This window comes from Tenrec ecaudatus, chromosome X, assembly GCF_050624435.1.
Source record: "Tenrec ecaudatus isolate mTenEca1 chromosome X, mTenEca1.hap1, whole genome shotgun sequence".
NCBI classification, from domain to species: domain Eukaryota; kingdom Metazoa; phylum Chordata; class Mammalia; order Afrosoricida; family Tenrecidae; genus Tenrec; species Tenrec ecaudatus.
The window spans coordinates 135394771-135412215 of record NC_134548.1 but is presented as its reverse complement, the minus strand read 5'-3'; the positions used below and the strand labels follow the sequence as shown (position 1 = coordinate 135412215).

Genomic DNA, 17445 nt, shown 5'->3' with positions numbered 1-17445 from the left:
TGAACAATGAATAAGAAGACTGGAGAAGAATCGATGCATTTGAATTATCGTGTGGGTGAAGAATATTGAATATACCATGGACTGCCAGAAGAACAAGCAAATCTATCTTGGAAGAAGTACAACCAGAATGCTCCTTAGAAGCCAAGATGTCGAGACTACATCTTAAAAACTTGACACATGTTTTCAGAAGAGCCTACTTCCTGGACAAAGATATGTTGTTTGGTAGACAGTCGGTGAAAAAGAGAAAGATCCTGGACAAAATAGATGGACTTAGTGGCTGTAACAATTGGCTCATTATGATGATGGCACAGGACTGAGCAAGATTTTGTTATATATTAAATTGTTATATATTAAATTGTCTTGAGTTAGAACTGGCTTAATGGAATTTTTTTTTTATTTCTCTTTTTTAGGGGCAGGTGCTAACGCAGTCCTCCACTGCTACAAATTACACAGTCGAGTTTCCCGCATTTGGGGAAATCACAGAGGTCAGCACACCCGCAGTGCAATGGGTGAGCCTCGCCCTGGGAAAATCACCTCCCTGATCCTGGTGTCTCCCCTGCCAGGTAAGTGTGGCTTGATGGAAATTTTAACAACAACTTGGAATAAGGCAGGATATGACAAGTGCCATGATAAAACACTATGGTCAAGAATGGGAATAGCGATACTAGAAGGGTAGAGGGAAGATGGGGAGAGGAGGGTAGGAAAGGGAAATCGATTGCTGTGATTGACACATAACTACACCTCCCCTCCAGGGTGACTAACAACAGAAACCATGGGGGAAGGGAGACAATGGTCGGTGTAGGATATGAAAATAATAATAATTTATAATTTCTCAAGGGGGTCATGAGGTTCGAGGTGTGGGTAGGGCAAAAAAAAGGAGTGGCTATGTACAATTACACTCAATACAATTGATGTATGGGTTGTTATAAGAGTTGTAAGAGCCCCCAATAAAATGATATTTTAATAACAAACAAAGAAACAGAAACGCTATGGTGATTCAGTGGTTTGGAGATAGAATTTTTCTCTTCCATGTAGACCCTGATTCAGTTGCTGGGAAAGGCTATCAGTGGAGGCTTGTGTGTTGCTGAACAAACTTTAGCAGAGCTTCTAGACTAAGATAGATTAAGAAAAAAGGCCTAGAAATCAATTTTGAAAACTAAGCCAATGACAGTCCAGTGGACAACAATGGCCTGGTCCCATTTTGCATGGGGCTGCCATGAGTGACGGCTGACTTCATAGCAGCTGACAACAAAAACAAATGGCGATTTGAAAGAAGAAGCAATCACATGTCATTGAGTTCACCGATACATCCCAGAGGGTGTGGTGTTTGAGATGCACTTTGGAGAATAGGGGTGATTTCATAAACAGACTGTTCAGGCAGCCTGTATCAGCAAAAGGAGGAAAAACAAAAATCTGGGATGGGGCTACATAGGGGAGTGTTTGACTGTAGGGAAGGGTTTTTGTAGGAAGTGGTAGGAGATTAGATTGGAAGAGAAATTTGGAATGATATTGAAGAGGGCTTTGCATAGAGACTAAGAAATTTATAGATAATTTTGTAGGCAGTGGGGTGGCATAGAAGCTTTTTAAAAAGTACATCTACGTATATCTCTATCTGTCTGCCTATCTGCCTTTTACCTGTCTACCTATATACATCTACATCTATTTCTATACCATGTATATCTCTATCTGTATTTATATATTTTAAATGGGAGTGACATAATCAAAGAAATTTTACAGTTGAAAACAGCAGTTTGTATAGGCCAGCAGTTCTCAACCTGTGGGTTGCAACCCCTTTGGGGGGGTCGAATGACCCTTTCACAGGGTTCACCTAACACCGTTGGGAAAGACATGTTTCCAATGGTCTTAAGAACCAAGACACCCCTCCTCTATCCATCTCTAGGCGAGTCTGCCCACATGCAGATATGCCCACATACAAGTATCTGGGGTGAAGACTTACCATGTTACACCATGCTTCATGACAAAATTTCATTTATTTGTAATTAGAAATAATTATTTCATAATATATAATTACATATTGTTTTAGTGATTAATTACTATGCTTTAATTATGTTCAATTAAATTAAACAATGAAAAACACATTCTGCGTGTCATATATTTACATTATGATTCATAACCATTGCAAAATTATAGTTATGAAGTAGCAACAAAAATACTTTTAGGGTTGGGTGTCACCACAACATGCTGGTACTGTATTCAAGGGTCCCAGCATTAGGAAGGTTGAGAACCACTTGTATAGATCAGGCTGAAAGGAGAAAGCCAATTTGAAATAACAAATACGATGATGATTCCCTTCACATAGGATTGAAGCATGTTTCATATTAAATAAAGAGAAATAAAGAAAATGTAATTACCTGAGATTTCATTATTTAGTCCTGTCTCCTATTAAGAGTTTAATGTATCTATTTGTGGTAGTTATATAACCATTGGTCAATTTGTGAGGATTAAGAGTGAAGGGGAGGAGTCTAGCCTGTCAATCAGGTCATAGCCAATGAGGCCTTTGCATGGGCATGGCCTTCTCTTGAGGATTTTGGTAACTCCGGTAATCTTCTTTAGAGGTGGGAGAAACACACTCTCTCTCTGCTCACTCCCTATGAGACATACCTTTCAAGAAGACATATGGAACTAAACTAGTGCCCCGAGCTGGAGGATCCAAGTAGAGACCCCTGCCAATGCTGAGAGGCTTACACCACCACTGGATCCACAAGACTTTCCACCCACTGGCCTGTGATCTACCTGTATTTGGCGTCATTGCATGTGTTCCATGAGTCTGTAGAGGATTTTATAGATTGGTATCGGGCATATGGGCTAATATCAGACTTATGGACTTGATTTGGACTGTGTTGGGATGTTTTCTTAATGTACAATTACTCTTTATATAAAGCTCTTTCTTATACACATATGAGTGTCTATGGATTTGTTTCTGTAGTCTACCCCGACTAACACACTATTGCAGTTTTCCCTATGTATCCCTGATACTGTATAACAAACACCTGCACACATGCTTCTTCTGCTTTAGTTTTCCCCTCTTTTAACAATTTTATGTAAATTATTTCATGTCATTGGTTGCATTTTTTACAACATATAAGTGTTCTCATTGCTTCCACTCCCTTTTAAAATTTAATATTAATTGGGAGTTAATACATATATCATTATCACTCCATAGTTTAATCATGTCAGACAGTATTGTAAATCAATTTCCCGACATAAATTTTCTTTCTGGACTCCTTGACATCGTCTCCCTTTTACCTCCACCCCCCCCATGGTACCACCCCTCCCTGAAACCCTTATTCTACTTTCTGTCCCTATAGGTTCATCAATCCTTGGTTTTATATACCCCAAACCAGAAAAACATATAGCACAACTAAAGAGGGTTGTACTCAATGACATAACCCCTCTGAGATAAACCCTAATATAAACAAACAAAAGGGAAGAAATATTGGGAGCAATCACTTAGGTAATTCAGATGAGTGGAAAAAACATTTTTGAAAAGGTAATTCATGATACTTTTAATAACAGATTATGTTTGCAATGCTGCTAAGTAAAGATTTTGCTAAGAGTACTTCAATAAACATAAGAATTATTTATAATTAGAATGCCAAATATATGGTTAAAGTTTGTGCAACTGTACTGTATAATGTTCATAAGAGGATTCAGCATGCTGCCATGTCGTATTTCTTCCGCTGTTATCTGACAATAGATGTTTGATTATTAGTATAAAATTAATCTAAAACCTTTTTGTCCATTTTTCAATAATCCCATCTTCTTGTGCTCCAAATTAATGGAAAATTTTCATTATTAGAAATTATTTAGCAAGAGAACTTTTTATCACTCTATGTGTTTTTCTTCTTCTGACTGACCCTTTTCTACTGTTAGTTCTTTGGTTACTTGAAGGATTATCTTGATATTCTAATTGTGTTCATAACACACAACACACCGGAACCGCATTAAAATAATTGAACTTATTCACTAGAAAAGTGTATGTTGTAAGGGTTTCCACAGTCTTGCATATTATGGATACCTTGCTTTTCAATGTTTCATTATTTAACTGAAGAATTCTAAAAGGTGACGTTGCCATCCCTCTTTTTACATTAAGTCCTAAAATTCACTTTTAGATGCATAACCCCCACACTCTGCCCTGCCCCAGAGCACCATAATGCCTCTATTGTATAAATCAACATCCTATTTGCTGTGAAGTTTTATTTATTGGGATGTTTAGGTGCTGCTTACTCAGTCTAGCTTGTCAGTGAGCTTCCCTGATTCCCTATCTGCTTCAACGCCTTAGATTCCTTAAGCTCTTGTGGATGGTACTTTAAACTGTGTTGTAATGGCTCATAGGGTTAGACAGAGGCTATTATGCCTCTAGCCTGAAGTGATACTGTCAAAATTAGGCACGGATTTTTCAAACTACAATGAATTAAAAAGAAATGACTTTCAGATGTGTTTTGACCCTGTCCTTTGCAATCACAGCCATAATTTATCAGCGAGCCTTGTCCTTCTCTCACTCAAGATTAAATGCTGGACTCCTCTGTAACGAGACTATTGCATTGTGTGTGTAAATCTCCATGTCCCTTAAGTGTTATTAATGCTGTAAAACTAGGATGCTCTAATTACTAATATTCCGCTCTCCTAGAATTGTTTGCTCTTTCTGGGCTGTCTCTGTGACTTCAGTACATTAGTGCTGACTCAGTGTCAGACCCACGACCTTTCTCCCCTTCTACAGTGTGTTTTTGTTTAAAGAGGTGTTAAGAATGCATTTAGAACATTTCCCTTAAATGACAGGGTGGAGAAAACGGAGCCATTTCTGTGCAGAGGGAAGAGTTTGTAAATCTTTATTCAGGATGACACTTTGCACAGGATTCAAGGAAAGCACACATCTAAATATAGAAATATCTGGAGATAGAAAGCATATGCATTAGCGATGAATTTACTGCATCAAAAAAGGAATTTTCACTTTGCAAAAGGGAGTAAGCACAAGGTTCTTAAAACGGGAAACACTTCTTAGGATGTGTACGTTTTTGACAGGTTGGTATTTACTTGGCAACAGCTGGGAACAAAAGCTAAGTAGAAGTTAAGTTGTGGGAATCACTTCCCATGGACTGTAAACCTTGCAATTCTCTTTCTTGAGTACTTACTGTATCCTGGGCACATTATACATAGTATCTCATCTAACTCTGACAAACGATACGAAGTATAAACTAGCTCCCCACATGAGCAAAAGAAAGACTGCTCAGTGGTGAACTTGATTCAAATTCATGTCAGTCCTCAAAGATTGCGCTCCTCATAGGTGATAAACCAGTGAGATTGATTTAGAAATTTTCAATTTGTGTGTATGTTTTCAGGCTCGGAACTCCTAGATATGGTAAATGACACAACTCCTAGGGGAACTGAAAAGCTCCTAGGGTGGATATTCTGTTTGTTTGTTTTTAATAATATTAATTTTCATCATTTTCTTATTTAATTGAGGGATTTAAAAATCACTTTACACCCTTGAGCTTCTTTTAGTAAATGACCCAAGATTCTTTTCTTTGCTGTCCATTCAGTATGGTCTCCAAGAACTCTTTTATTTCAGAAGGTATATCTGCTTTTATCTCAGCAAATGGGTAACATATAGACAGTTAACAAAACAAATCATTCCAAAGACAAACAGAGAAGGTTTCAGTTTGCCCGTGAGTAGCTCGATTTGTTATGTTGGAACTCCTTTCCATGCAGCTCTGACTGGTATTATGTGTAACTCTGGATTTTGAAGTTGCAGCACAAGGCCAATGAAGGTTTATTCATTAAGACAGTGTCGCGTGGTAAAGGAAATGCAGACATTAGAATTAAACAATATTCTATTCTAGTTCCGCTTCTTCTAGTCATTGGCTCTTTGGTCAAGTCACTTACTTTCTCTGGTTTTCAGTGTTTTCATGCATTCATAATTTTCCTACTAAAAACGGGGAAAATGACAACAGATTTCTTTAGATGTAGTGATTGCCCTCCCCTTTTACTCCCAATCCTAGAAGGGTTGAATCATTTTCCTTATCATAGTGTAGCCTCTGTTATATATACATAATCAAGTTAATAAAGGTCATCCCCAAAGCTTATGGGGAAGAGAAACTCTTGCCCACTAGATAATGCAGAGATGTTACGAGTGGTGAATTGCTAAGAAGAAAGCTTGCTTCAGAATAAAATAGACCTAAACGAAGAGACTGAGAGAATGAGGTACCTTTTGAAATTAGCAAGATTTACTCTTACAATTTTCATTTGGTTGATGAATAAATACTTCCTTAAAATAATTAGCCTTTTTGGGGAAAGGTGGAAATAATATCAGAAACTCTGATTACAGAGTAATGGATAAGCAAACTCTATTACATCCATACAAAGTATGTATCAATAGAAAAAAACTGATGTGTCTGTTGAACATCATAAGGCATGGACAAAACTAGAGAACATTATGCTTAGCAAAGTTATTCAATCTTACAAAGATAGATATTTAATGATACCAGTATTATAAGAAAAAATAATGAAAAAAAATCACTGGTTTTCACACCAAAGCATACAACTTTGAAGTTCATACAGAGGCCTAAGGTAAGGATGGGGGAAGGGAAAAGGAAGGAAACAGGAAATGATGGTGAGTAGGAGGGTGGGAAGGAAACACACCAAAGAAGCAGATGAATGGGGGGTGGGGGGTAAATGAGATACTGTAACTGATTTAATTTGATGAGATGGATTGTGTCACTACTCAGAATATGTTTTTCTCTAAAAATCAAAATAAATAAATAGATAACGTTGGCATTAGAGAGAGAGAATAACTTTACAAGGTCTCCAGATTCCTTACCCCTCAGATCTAAACACTTCTTTGAGTGGCTACAAAAGGAGGAAAAGTGAAAATGAAATGAACTTGGATTCTGTAGTGATATGCAAGTTCATTTCCAAAAAGAATATATAGAGAGATCCTTTTGAAAATAGCTAATTTGGGTTGATATTAAGTCAAGAGAAATCCTAAACTAAATTTACTGTCGGTGAGTAAATTCTGACTCACGGGGAGCCTACAGACAGAGTAAAACTGCCCCTTGGGGTTTTGGGGATTGTAACTGTTTACTAGGAACAGAAAGCCTCATCTTTTAGTCTCAAATATTATAAAATTTAGAAAGGATGTATGTAAGAATCAAAGGAAATATTATTTCAATAAATTCCTGGTACAGTATCTAACATTCATGGACTTTATGAAGATCTGTCGTTCTTCTTCCTGTTAGCGTCTTTTAAGGTCTTACTATCTAAAGAGCCTACTTCTTTATCATTCTGTGACTGTATGACTTAACTGACTTCACATAGAAGAAATGAGAGTCATTCCCATGGTCAAGAGCTGAACTCCCCACTTTCTCCTTGACCTTGGCACACAGGTCATGTTGTTGATGCTAGGTGTCATCAAATCATTCTGATCCTTAGCAGTTCTATGCACAGCAGACCCAAACACTGCACTGTCCTGTGCCATTCTTAAAATCGATCCAATGCCTGAGCCCATGGATGCAGCAAATGTCAGTCCATCCATTTGTGGGCCTTCCTCTTTAGAGCTGCCCTCCACGTTACCAAACATGATGTCCTTTTACGGGAACTAGTGTTATCTGACAATGTGTCCAAAGTTTCTGCGAAGAGGTCTGACTTTATTTTGTCTGTTTACCTTGGTAAGTATCTCATTTTTCTCTCTAGCTGCTCTCCAGGTTCTCTCCTTTCCTTGAAATTGGATCATTTGACAACTATATGTCGATATTTTGTGAGGAGGTCAAACTTATTTGGTGTTGCCTTTGCTTCCTGGATAGTTATCATATCCTCCTTTGTGATTATGTGAAAATTTTCCTCCATTAATTCCTTTACTATTTTATTTGTAGACATTTTTTGTTTCTTCCTGTTTGTATTCCAATGAAACATACATTATTTCTATTCATGGTGTCCCACATCATACTCAGGCTTTGTTTAGATTATCTTGCTTCTTTTTGTTTCTCTGGTTTGCTGAAGTCTGTCTGCTTGTCTTCATGTTCAGGGGTCCCAGGCTGTAGGAATGGAGGTATAAGGAGGGGGGGGGGGATGCTTTTAATCAAGGGGAGGTTGGGAGGAGGCAAGTCCTGGCATCAACAGGTCCCTGAGCTGTGGAAGGGAAAGCCACTGAGACTCATTGGTATATCTAGTTCTGGGTTCTCCAGAGGGAAAACAAAGTTTGTGGTACTTAAAAAAAATAACCTTGAAGTACTCAGAATTCAGTTCACATTTTGGTTTTCTAAGGGCACCTGTAAGATTCTTGTTGAGACTGGCCCAATTCACTAGTAGGATCTGTACCCTAAAATAATTTTTTGATATGTTGATAGATTCTATTAGAGTTTTGTTGGACATTTTTCTGTCTATAAACATGAGGAATATTGGTGTGTACTTATGCCTTTGCCTAAACGTAGCATCAGTGATATGCTTGCTTCATAGAATAAGTTTGGTAGTTTGTTGTCACCTTCTTTATTCTGAAATATTTTGTGTTGACTGTTCTTCCCTAAAAGATTGGTAGAATTCCCCTGTGAAGTCAACTGGTCCTGGGCTTTTCTTAGTTGGGTATTTCTTTTAAAAAAAAAAACAATTTATTAGGGGCTCATACAATTCTTATTACAGTCCATACATATACATACATCAATTGTATAAAGCACATCTGTACATTCTTTGCCCTAATCATTTTCTTTATTTTTTCTCCTCTTTTCTTTTTTTTACATTTTATTGGGGACTCATACAACTCTTATCACAATCCATTCATATGCATACATCAATTGTATAAAGCACATCCATACATTCCCTGCCCCAATCATTCTCAAAGCATTTGCTCTCCACTTAAGCCCTTTGCATCAGGTCCTCTTTTTTTCCCCTCCCTCCCCTCTCCCCCCTCCCTTATGTGCCCTTGGTAATTTATACATCGTTATTTTGTCATATCTTGCCCTATCTGGAGTTTCCCTCCTCCCCCCTTCCCTGCCGTCCCTCTTCCAGGGAGGAGGTCACATGTGGATCCTTATAATCAGTTTCCCCTTTCCAACCCACTCGCCCTCCACTCTCCCAGCATCGCCCCTCCCACCCTTGGTCCTGAAGGTATCATCCACCCTAGATTCCCTGTGCCTCTAGTCCTCATATGTACCAGTGTACAACCTCTACCCTATCCAGCCCTGCAAGGTAGAATTCAGATTATGGTAGTTGGGGGGAGGAAGCACCCAGGATCTGGGGGAAAGCTATGTTCTTCATCGGTACTACCTCGCCCCCTAATTGACCCATCTCCTCTCCTGAACCCCTCTGTGAGGGGATCTCCATTGGCCAACACTTGGGCCTTGGGTCTCCACTCTGCACTTCCCCCTTCATTCAATATGGTGTATATATATATATATATATACACACACACACATATATATACATATACACACATAAATCTTTTTTTTTTTTGCATGATGCCTTATACCTGGTCCCTTTGGCACCTCGTGATCGCACAGGCTGGTGTGCTTCTTCCATGTGGGCTTTGTTGCTTCTGAGCTAGATGGCCGCTTGTTTACCTTCAAGCCTTTAAGACCCCAGACACTATCTCTTTTGATAGCTGGGTACCATCAGCTTTCTTCGCCATATTTGCTTATGCACATGTTTGTCTTCAGCGATCCTATCATGGAGGTGTGCAGTCAATGATATGATTTTTTGTTCTTTGATGCCTGGTAACTGATCCCTTCGGGACCACTCGATCACACAGACTGGTGTGTTCTTCCATGTGGACTTTGTTGCTTCTGAGCTAGATGGCCGCTTGTTTATTTTCAAGCCTTTAAGACCCCAGTCACTATCTCTTTTGATAGCCGGGCACCATCAGCTTTCTTCACCACATTTATTGTTCACCCACTTTGGCTCCAGCAGTTGTGTCGGAACAGTGAGCATCATAGAGTTAGTTGGGTATTTCGTGATGATCATCTGTACTTCTTCTTTCGTTATGGGCCGGTTGCTGTTTTCCACTTCCACCTCCATTAATTTAGGGAGGTGATGTATTTCTAGGTATATGTCTGCTTGTTCTAAGTTATCGAACTTGTTGGAGTACAGCTTTTCATAGAAGTGAGTTATCTTTTTATTTCATTTGGATTTTTTGTGATGTTACTCTTTCCTTCTCTAAATCTAGATATGTACATCTTCCCTTTCTTAAACTTCTCAGCAATTTGTGAATTATTTTGATTCTTTTGAAGAATCAACTTCTTGTTAATTTTTTCTATTTTTTCACTTTTCTAGTTTCTTTATTTTGGCTCTCATTTTTATGATTTATCTTTTTCTGCTGGTGAGGGTTTATGCTGTTGCCTTTGTTAATAGTTCTTGGAAGTGCTCTATTTTTTAAATTATTAATGTTTTTTAATTAAAAGATCATTTTATTACAGATTCTTGCAACTCTTGTCACAATCTATATATCACTTGCATCAGGCAAATTTGTACTTAAGTTGCATTCGTTCTTTTCAAGATGTTTACTTTCTAATGAGCCCTCGGTATCAGCTCCTTTCCCCCCACCATCTCCCTCACAGCCCCTTGATAGATTGTACATTGTTATTATTTTCATATCTCACACCAGCCACTGTCTACCTTCCCCCATATTTTCTGTTGCTCTTCCCCCTGGAGAGGGATGCAATTGGTTCCCCCTTTCTCCCTTCATCTCCTGCTCTTCCCCCTACCCTTCTGATACTACTATTCCCACTCCTGTTCCTGGATTCTGTGTGTCATGAGCTCCCATCTCTTACCTATACCTGCGTGCATGTTCCGGTGTAGTCTGAATTGAGAAGCAGCACTGAGGTCATGGTATTGGGTGGGGGGTGAGGAAGCCTCAAGGAACCAGAGGAATATAGTGTCTTTCATCGATGCTTTACTGCATCCTGCTTGACTCACCCCTTCCCTGTGGCCCCTCTGTGAGGGGATTGTTCCATTGTCTACAGATGGACTTTGGATCTCTGCTCCAACCCCCCTCGTTCTCAATATGTTTTTGTTTGTTATTAGTCTGTTGATGCCTATTACCCGGTCCCTATGACTCCTCATGATCGTACCGGTGGTATACTTCCATGTGGACTTGTTGCTTCTCTGCTGAATGCCAACTTGTGTAGCTTGAATCCTTTAAAACCCCAGATGCTATACATTTTAATAGCTGGGTACCATTCGCCTTCTCCACCATATTTGCTTATGTGATTGTGTCAGGAGGGTGAACATCTCAGACTGTCAATTTGTTAGAACAAAGTGTCTTTGTTTTGAGGGAGGGTATGATCAGAGGCCCGAAGTACATCCCCTACCTCAGTGTAATGCCCTATAAATATATGGACATAGACCAATACCTCTATTTTTGTGGATTAACGTATTTACATATGTATATCACTATGTTTATACCTGTGTTGTGTTAAGATATGGATTTTCTTCTCTTTTTTTCCTGTGTAAGTTGATTGCTATAAATTATCTTCTGATAATTGCCTTTGCTGTGTTCCAAAAGTTTTGGAATGTTGTGTGATCATTCTCATTTGTTTCAAGGAATTTCTTCATGTTGTTGCTTATTTGGTCTGTTACTCAGTCTTTATAAAGTAGAGTACATTTTGGGCTCCATATATTTGTCTCTATTTTCTTTCTATTTTTGATTTCCAGTTTTATAGCATTTGGATCTGAGAAAATGACTTGTAGGATCTCATTGCATTTGAATTTCTTAAGGCTTACTTTGGGACCTAGTATGTGGTCTGTTTTAGGGTAGGTTACCATATGCTCTGGAAAAGAAAAATATATATATACATTGTTGTTGGTGGTTGAAGTCCTTTGTAGATATCCAGGGGTTAAGCTGGTTGATTGTGTTGTTCAGCTCTTCTGGTTCTTTCATGAGTTTCTTTCCTGATTATCTATCTTTCTTTGAGAGTAGGGTATTGAAATTACCTATTCTTATTGTTGAGCTGTTCATTTCTCTCTTCAACTTTTTAAGGACTTGGTCTTTAGGATCTTTCATTGATGCATATATTTAATTATAGCTATATGTTCCTGGTCTATTGTTCTTTCTTCATTATGTAGTGTACATTCTTGTCTCTCATTATGTTACTTGTTTTGAAGTCTATTTTGTGAGAAATTAGTATTACCACTCCTGCCTTTTTATGATGACCTTTGGTTTGCTAGATTTTTATTCTAATTTTGTCTGTAAGTTTAAGGTATGTATTTTTATGTCACATGTTTATGGGTCTTGTTTTCTATTCAAATCTGCTACTCTGTTTCTAATTGGTGCATTTAGTCCATTGACTTTCATGCTTCTCCTTGATGAATTTATTCATGCCATTTTGCTGTATTGGTGTTTGGTAACTTTCTTAGGTGGATTTATTGGTGTCTTTAGTCCTCTTTTCCTTCTGTATTGTTTCTGGTACTCTTTTCATTATATTGGTTTCTGGGTGGTATTCAGTGTGGTGCTCTTAGATTTGTCTGATATTGCTGATTTTCTAACCATAGTGATTTAATTAGTAATTTTTTTGTAATGCTAGTCTTGATTTTACAAATTCCTTTAGTGTTTCCTTGTTGGGAAATACCTTTATTTGTCTATAGTGTTAGAGGGATGATTTTGCTGGATATAGGAATTTTGATTAGCATTTTTTTTACTTCAAAGTTTGTTATATGTTGCCGAATTGCCTTCTTGACTACATAGTTTCTGCTGTGAAGTCCCAGCTTATCTTGATTAATTTTTCTTTGTTGGTAACTTTTTTTTTTTTTGCTGCCTTTAGGATTCTTTCTTTTCTCTTGAAGGAGAGAATTTAGCTATAGTATGTCTCAATGTTTTTCTTCTGGGTCCTATCCAAAATCCCCCCGCCCCCCAGCTTCATGGAAAGTTTTTTTCTCCTCCTTTGTAATATGGGGGGAATTTTCTTTGATGAATTCTCATATTATTTTCTCTGTAGATATTTTTGGTTTGTTTCATCTTCTTCCAGGATGCTGATAAGAGTTTTCTCGTCTGGTGTCCCACATCATTCTTATGTTTTCTTTGGATTTTCTTGCTTTTTTGGTTGATAGTTTCTCTCATTGTCTGTAGCCAGAATGATTATCTTTAAAGTCACTGATTTGGTATTACTCTTCTTCCAGATCTTTTATCATACTTTTAATTTCTGTTATCTGATTGCTTATCTTCTGTGAGTCTTTTGGGTGTGAGGTTTTTAACTTTCTCAATTTCTTCCACTGTTTTCATGAGTACACCCTTTACCTCTTGAAGGGTCCTAAACCAAATTCTTTTAAATTCTATTTGTGGTAGTTCCTGAGTCTATTTTCCAGAATATTTTATAGGGCTTGGGTGATTTTTAGTGGTTTGATTTTGTTTTATTTTTTGGTTGTTGTTTGGTTAAATGCTATTTCTGTGGCATATTTTTGTAGCTGTTTTTGGTTTGTGGGCTGCAGGGTTGTGAAGGGGTAGTTGACTCTTTATTTAATAGAAGAGAAGTCTAATGAGAGTCAGAAATTGTACGATGGAGAGATGAAGAAAAAGAGACATAGATGGATAGTTGGGGAAATTTCAGATGGTGAGGTGAGAGAATAGGGTATATTTAATAGTATTAATAATAAGACTACTTCTGCCTGAAAAATAGTAATTGTTAATTATTGGAAAATCGAGTTTTAAGAGGTATGATAAGACTTAATAGTTCATGTGGGAGTATATGTCACAAGGAAAGGGAGAGACAAAGCAGAAGATAATGGTGGGTATGGTAGAAGATTGTAAGCAAATAATCATCCCAGGAACAGAAGAGGATTATGTATACACACACACACACACAGAGATATATGAAGTATAATTGAAGAAGGAAGAAAAAGAGAAAGGAAGGAGAGAGAGGAAAAGAAAAAATGAGGAAGTGAAGGAGACCAGAGAAGAAAGCGGGGAAATTAGGAGTAACAAAAAGAGAAAAGATCAGAGCTTACTATGGGTTTGGTTAAGGAATTCTATTGCTGCATGAATGTGCGTGTGGGGGAGTCTGTGCTATTAGGGGGATAGGGTTCCCTGTGTCTGTCTGGGAAGCGTGTTTGATCACTGGATGATGGGGTCACTTGGAGAGAAGATATGAGTGTTAAAATGTGAGAAGAGGTAGAGGAAATCTAGAAGAAGTTGTCCTAGTGACAAAAGGCATTGCTTGGGTCATGAAGATGTCTGTGTCAGGATTTTCAAGTAGTATGCCATCTCCACAGTACTCCCAGAGAGCGCAGCAAGTATCAGGGCCTTGGCTGTGTGGTTTTGAATGGGGTTTGGGATGGTACCATTCTTGCTTGGGGAGCTGTGTAATATGAAGCAGCTAGGTCTGCTGATCATCCTAGTGAACTTTAATTTCAAAGTAAGGAATCTGGTTGTTATATGGTTTGGCAGAGTCTTCCTGGGAGATTCACAGAGTTGCCAGGAGGGTGAGGCTGAGTGAAGAGAGACCTTGGAAGGAAAAGAGGGATGTAGATTAGTTTATAATAAAATAGAAGGAGAATGGAAAAGCCTACAAGTAAAATATGCCTGTGGATTGCAGAGGGACTGCTTCCAAAACACAGTGGGTGTGGTTAAGGAATTCTCTTGTTGTGGCAGTGTGAAAATGGGTGGGTTTGGGTCCTCAGGCTTGCTTGTCCTTTGACGCACTCTGTGCCAATCTTTCCCAAGAGTTTGTTGTCTGCAGAGGGTTCCCAGGGGCCAGCAAGATGAAGTGATCTTACATAGGAATTCTTGTAAAAAAGCATAATACTCATTCTATATTTTCTTTGCTAATTATGTTAAACTATTCTTTGGTTTAAAACAGGCTTCAAGGGCTATATTTCATTTGAGTTTTAAAGTTTAAAAGTTATTTCGATGCAGTAGTTTCAGAGATATAGCCAGTTTCAATGATTTCAGAAAATCTTGAGTTCATGAGAAACTCTGTTCTACATTTGATCAAGATGCTTCTATGGGATCTTTGATCAAAAGATTCAGTAATGGGAGCCAGGCAGTACTTCTGATCTCATTGCAAAGGAGGCAATTGTTAATGGAAGCAATTAGCCACAGTTTTCAATTCCTTCTCCTATTTCAAACTCTTTCTTTCTCTGTTGCTCCAGATGAATGGCTTTCTACTGGAAACCTTAAAAATCAGGAATAAATTAATAAATATTTTACTTACATATTTTAAAGGAACATGAAAATAATATTGATGAGGCCAGAGATTTGATTCATCCACATAGATGATGATCTTTGATGGTAGTGAATAGTAAAATATCTTTAAATATAGCAGTAATTAGACTCTTCTGTGAGCAAAAGTGAACAAAAGTATTCTGTGGTGTTTAAGCCATGTGTGTTCATTTGATAAATAGAAACCTGGAATACTTCTTATTTATTTTGATTTTCCAAAAGAAATGAGACAAAATAGCATGATGTTGAGGAAGATAGTAACTCAGGATAAAGTATACCATTTCTAGTCTGACCTAGCTAGATTATCATGACAAGAGCACCATTGTTCAGTCCTGGAAGGCCAGTGAGGCTAAACAACGGGTGAGGACTGGGCCAGCGTACCTTTGTTACAAGGAAGCTAATGAAAACTACAACGTACCTTTGTTACAAGGAAGCTAATGAAAACTACAACCTCTATTTTCAAGCATTCGATTTGGATACATTCATATTGGATTGTGTCACAAAGGAAGATCAAAGATGGGGAAATAGTAATGTACTTCCCTAATGTTATCTCATTTAGACAGCACACTCTGACCAATGTATGAGACTAGTATTATTATGGTTGCCACTTTCCAATGGGAAAACTGGGTCTCAGGCTATGTCAGTCACTTGTTCCAAGTCATACAACTAGTAACCAGCAGAGTTTCATCTTGAGTCTTGAATTTAACTTTATGACACTAATATTTGAGTACCTTAACCTCTCTTTGGTGTAGACAGTGCTCAGGATAATGTAGTTGTGCATTGTCAAAATGGCCAGTTTTCTCCCATATTTTGGCAAACCTAAATTCATGGGTGTACATTCTCCCTTCTCTAAAAAGCTATGTTTCTCAGTAATTTCTTCCTGAGTCCCTGTTGGAAATTGCCAAACTAGTCAAATACAGCCAGCTATAAAGTCCTAGCAGTAGAGGCTTAAAAGAACATTTAGTTTCAGTGGCAATTTCTAGGGAGTACCAGTGGGGACAAATAAATGGTTTTCAAGAATGCTCCCTAAATCCTGTCCTCTGAGCAGCTGCCTACAATATTCACTGCCAGCTATGGCCCTCTGGAGTCCCTCGCTCTGTTATAGAGGAGGCTTACCAAGGATAATGAGCCATCCATATAACCATTGCATATTCCACACCAGTTACCAGTACTAATCAATTTGTGACTTGCTTTATGAATATGAATCAAATATGAAAAATCTCTAGACATATGGACAGAATCCACAGCTTGATAGAAGGCGATTAAGCTGAACAATCAGCACATTGGTCTCACTAAAATCAAGTTAATATAGGAAACAGGAAATAACTTTGAGAAAATTACACTCCAGTTTCTTAATGACATCTGAGAGGTTATTGCATCAATAAAATAAGAGCAAGCTGCCATGACAAAGAGGAATTGGGGAATAAAAATTACTTTCTATGGCCCCCTAACTAAAGTAGGACTCCCTCTGCTAAACTTTACTCAGTATCTTATTTGTATGTCCCTAGCACTTACTAAATATTGCAAACATTTTGTTTATTTTTCTTATATTTCTTCATTATCCTCCAAATATTCTACTAAAATACAATTCCACGAGAGCAATTTTTAAAATCTCCAACACATTATTTTGTTGTACAATACTGGATAGTGAATAAGCAATGAGCAAATATTTAGTGAAAGATTTTGAGTTTAAAAACATTATTATTGATATTAAGAACAAACAAAATAACCTCAAAACTAAATGGAGGTAGCAAATGAAAGAAATTCATCAGTTGGTGAGAAGGTGATAGATAAGGTTTAAAATTTTCTATTGATAAGGAAATATATATTAAACTAAAAAAGTTAAACATAAAGGGAAACTCATAAGGTACGGAGCAAAAGATTGATAGTTGGGATACAGAAAACTTTTAGGTGACTACAATAATACAAGAATCAAAAGTAAATAAAGCCAACGAATAGTAGATAAAATGTATTTGAAATACATAATTCCCTAGTCTGTATGAAGCAGCAAGAAAATGATAACCAATACAATACAAAAATAGATAGAAGACATAAATAGGTAGTGTATAAAAATAAAATAATACATTTCAAATACACGATTTTAACATACTTCAGAACTTGGTAGGACAAGGACACAAAACGTAGAAACTAATGAGGTAATTTTTGTTTGAATAGTACTTGGATTATTAAGAGGTTTTATATATGTATACACTTGTACTATATACAGTATTTTAAAATGCCAACGAATTATTTATAAAACTTTATCATATATGAGGTCATCTGAAGAA

At 37.5% G+C, this 17445-nt stretch overlaps 1 non-coding gene across 1 annotated transcript; it reads right to left on the bottom strand.

Moving 5' to 3' along the window:
- Positions 1-407: 407 nt before the first annotated feature.
- LOC142435103 (U1 spliceosomal RNA) lies at positions 408-571 on the bottom strand. The gene has a single exon (XR_012781250.1). It is a non-coding gene; the product is annotated as a U1 spliceosomal RNA (small nuclear RNA).
- Positions 572-17445: the final 16874 nt, after the last annotated feature.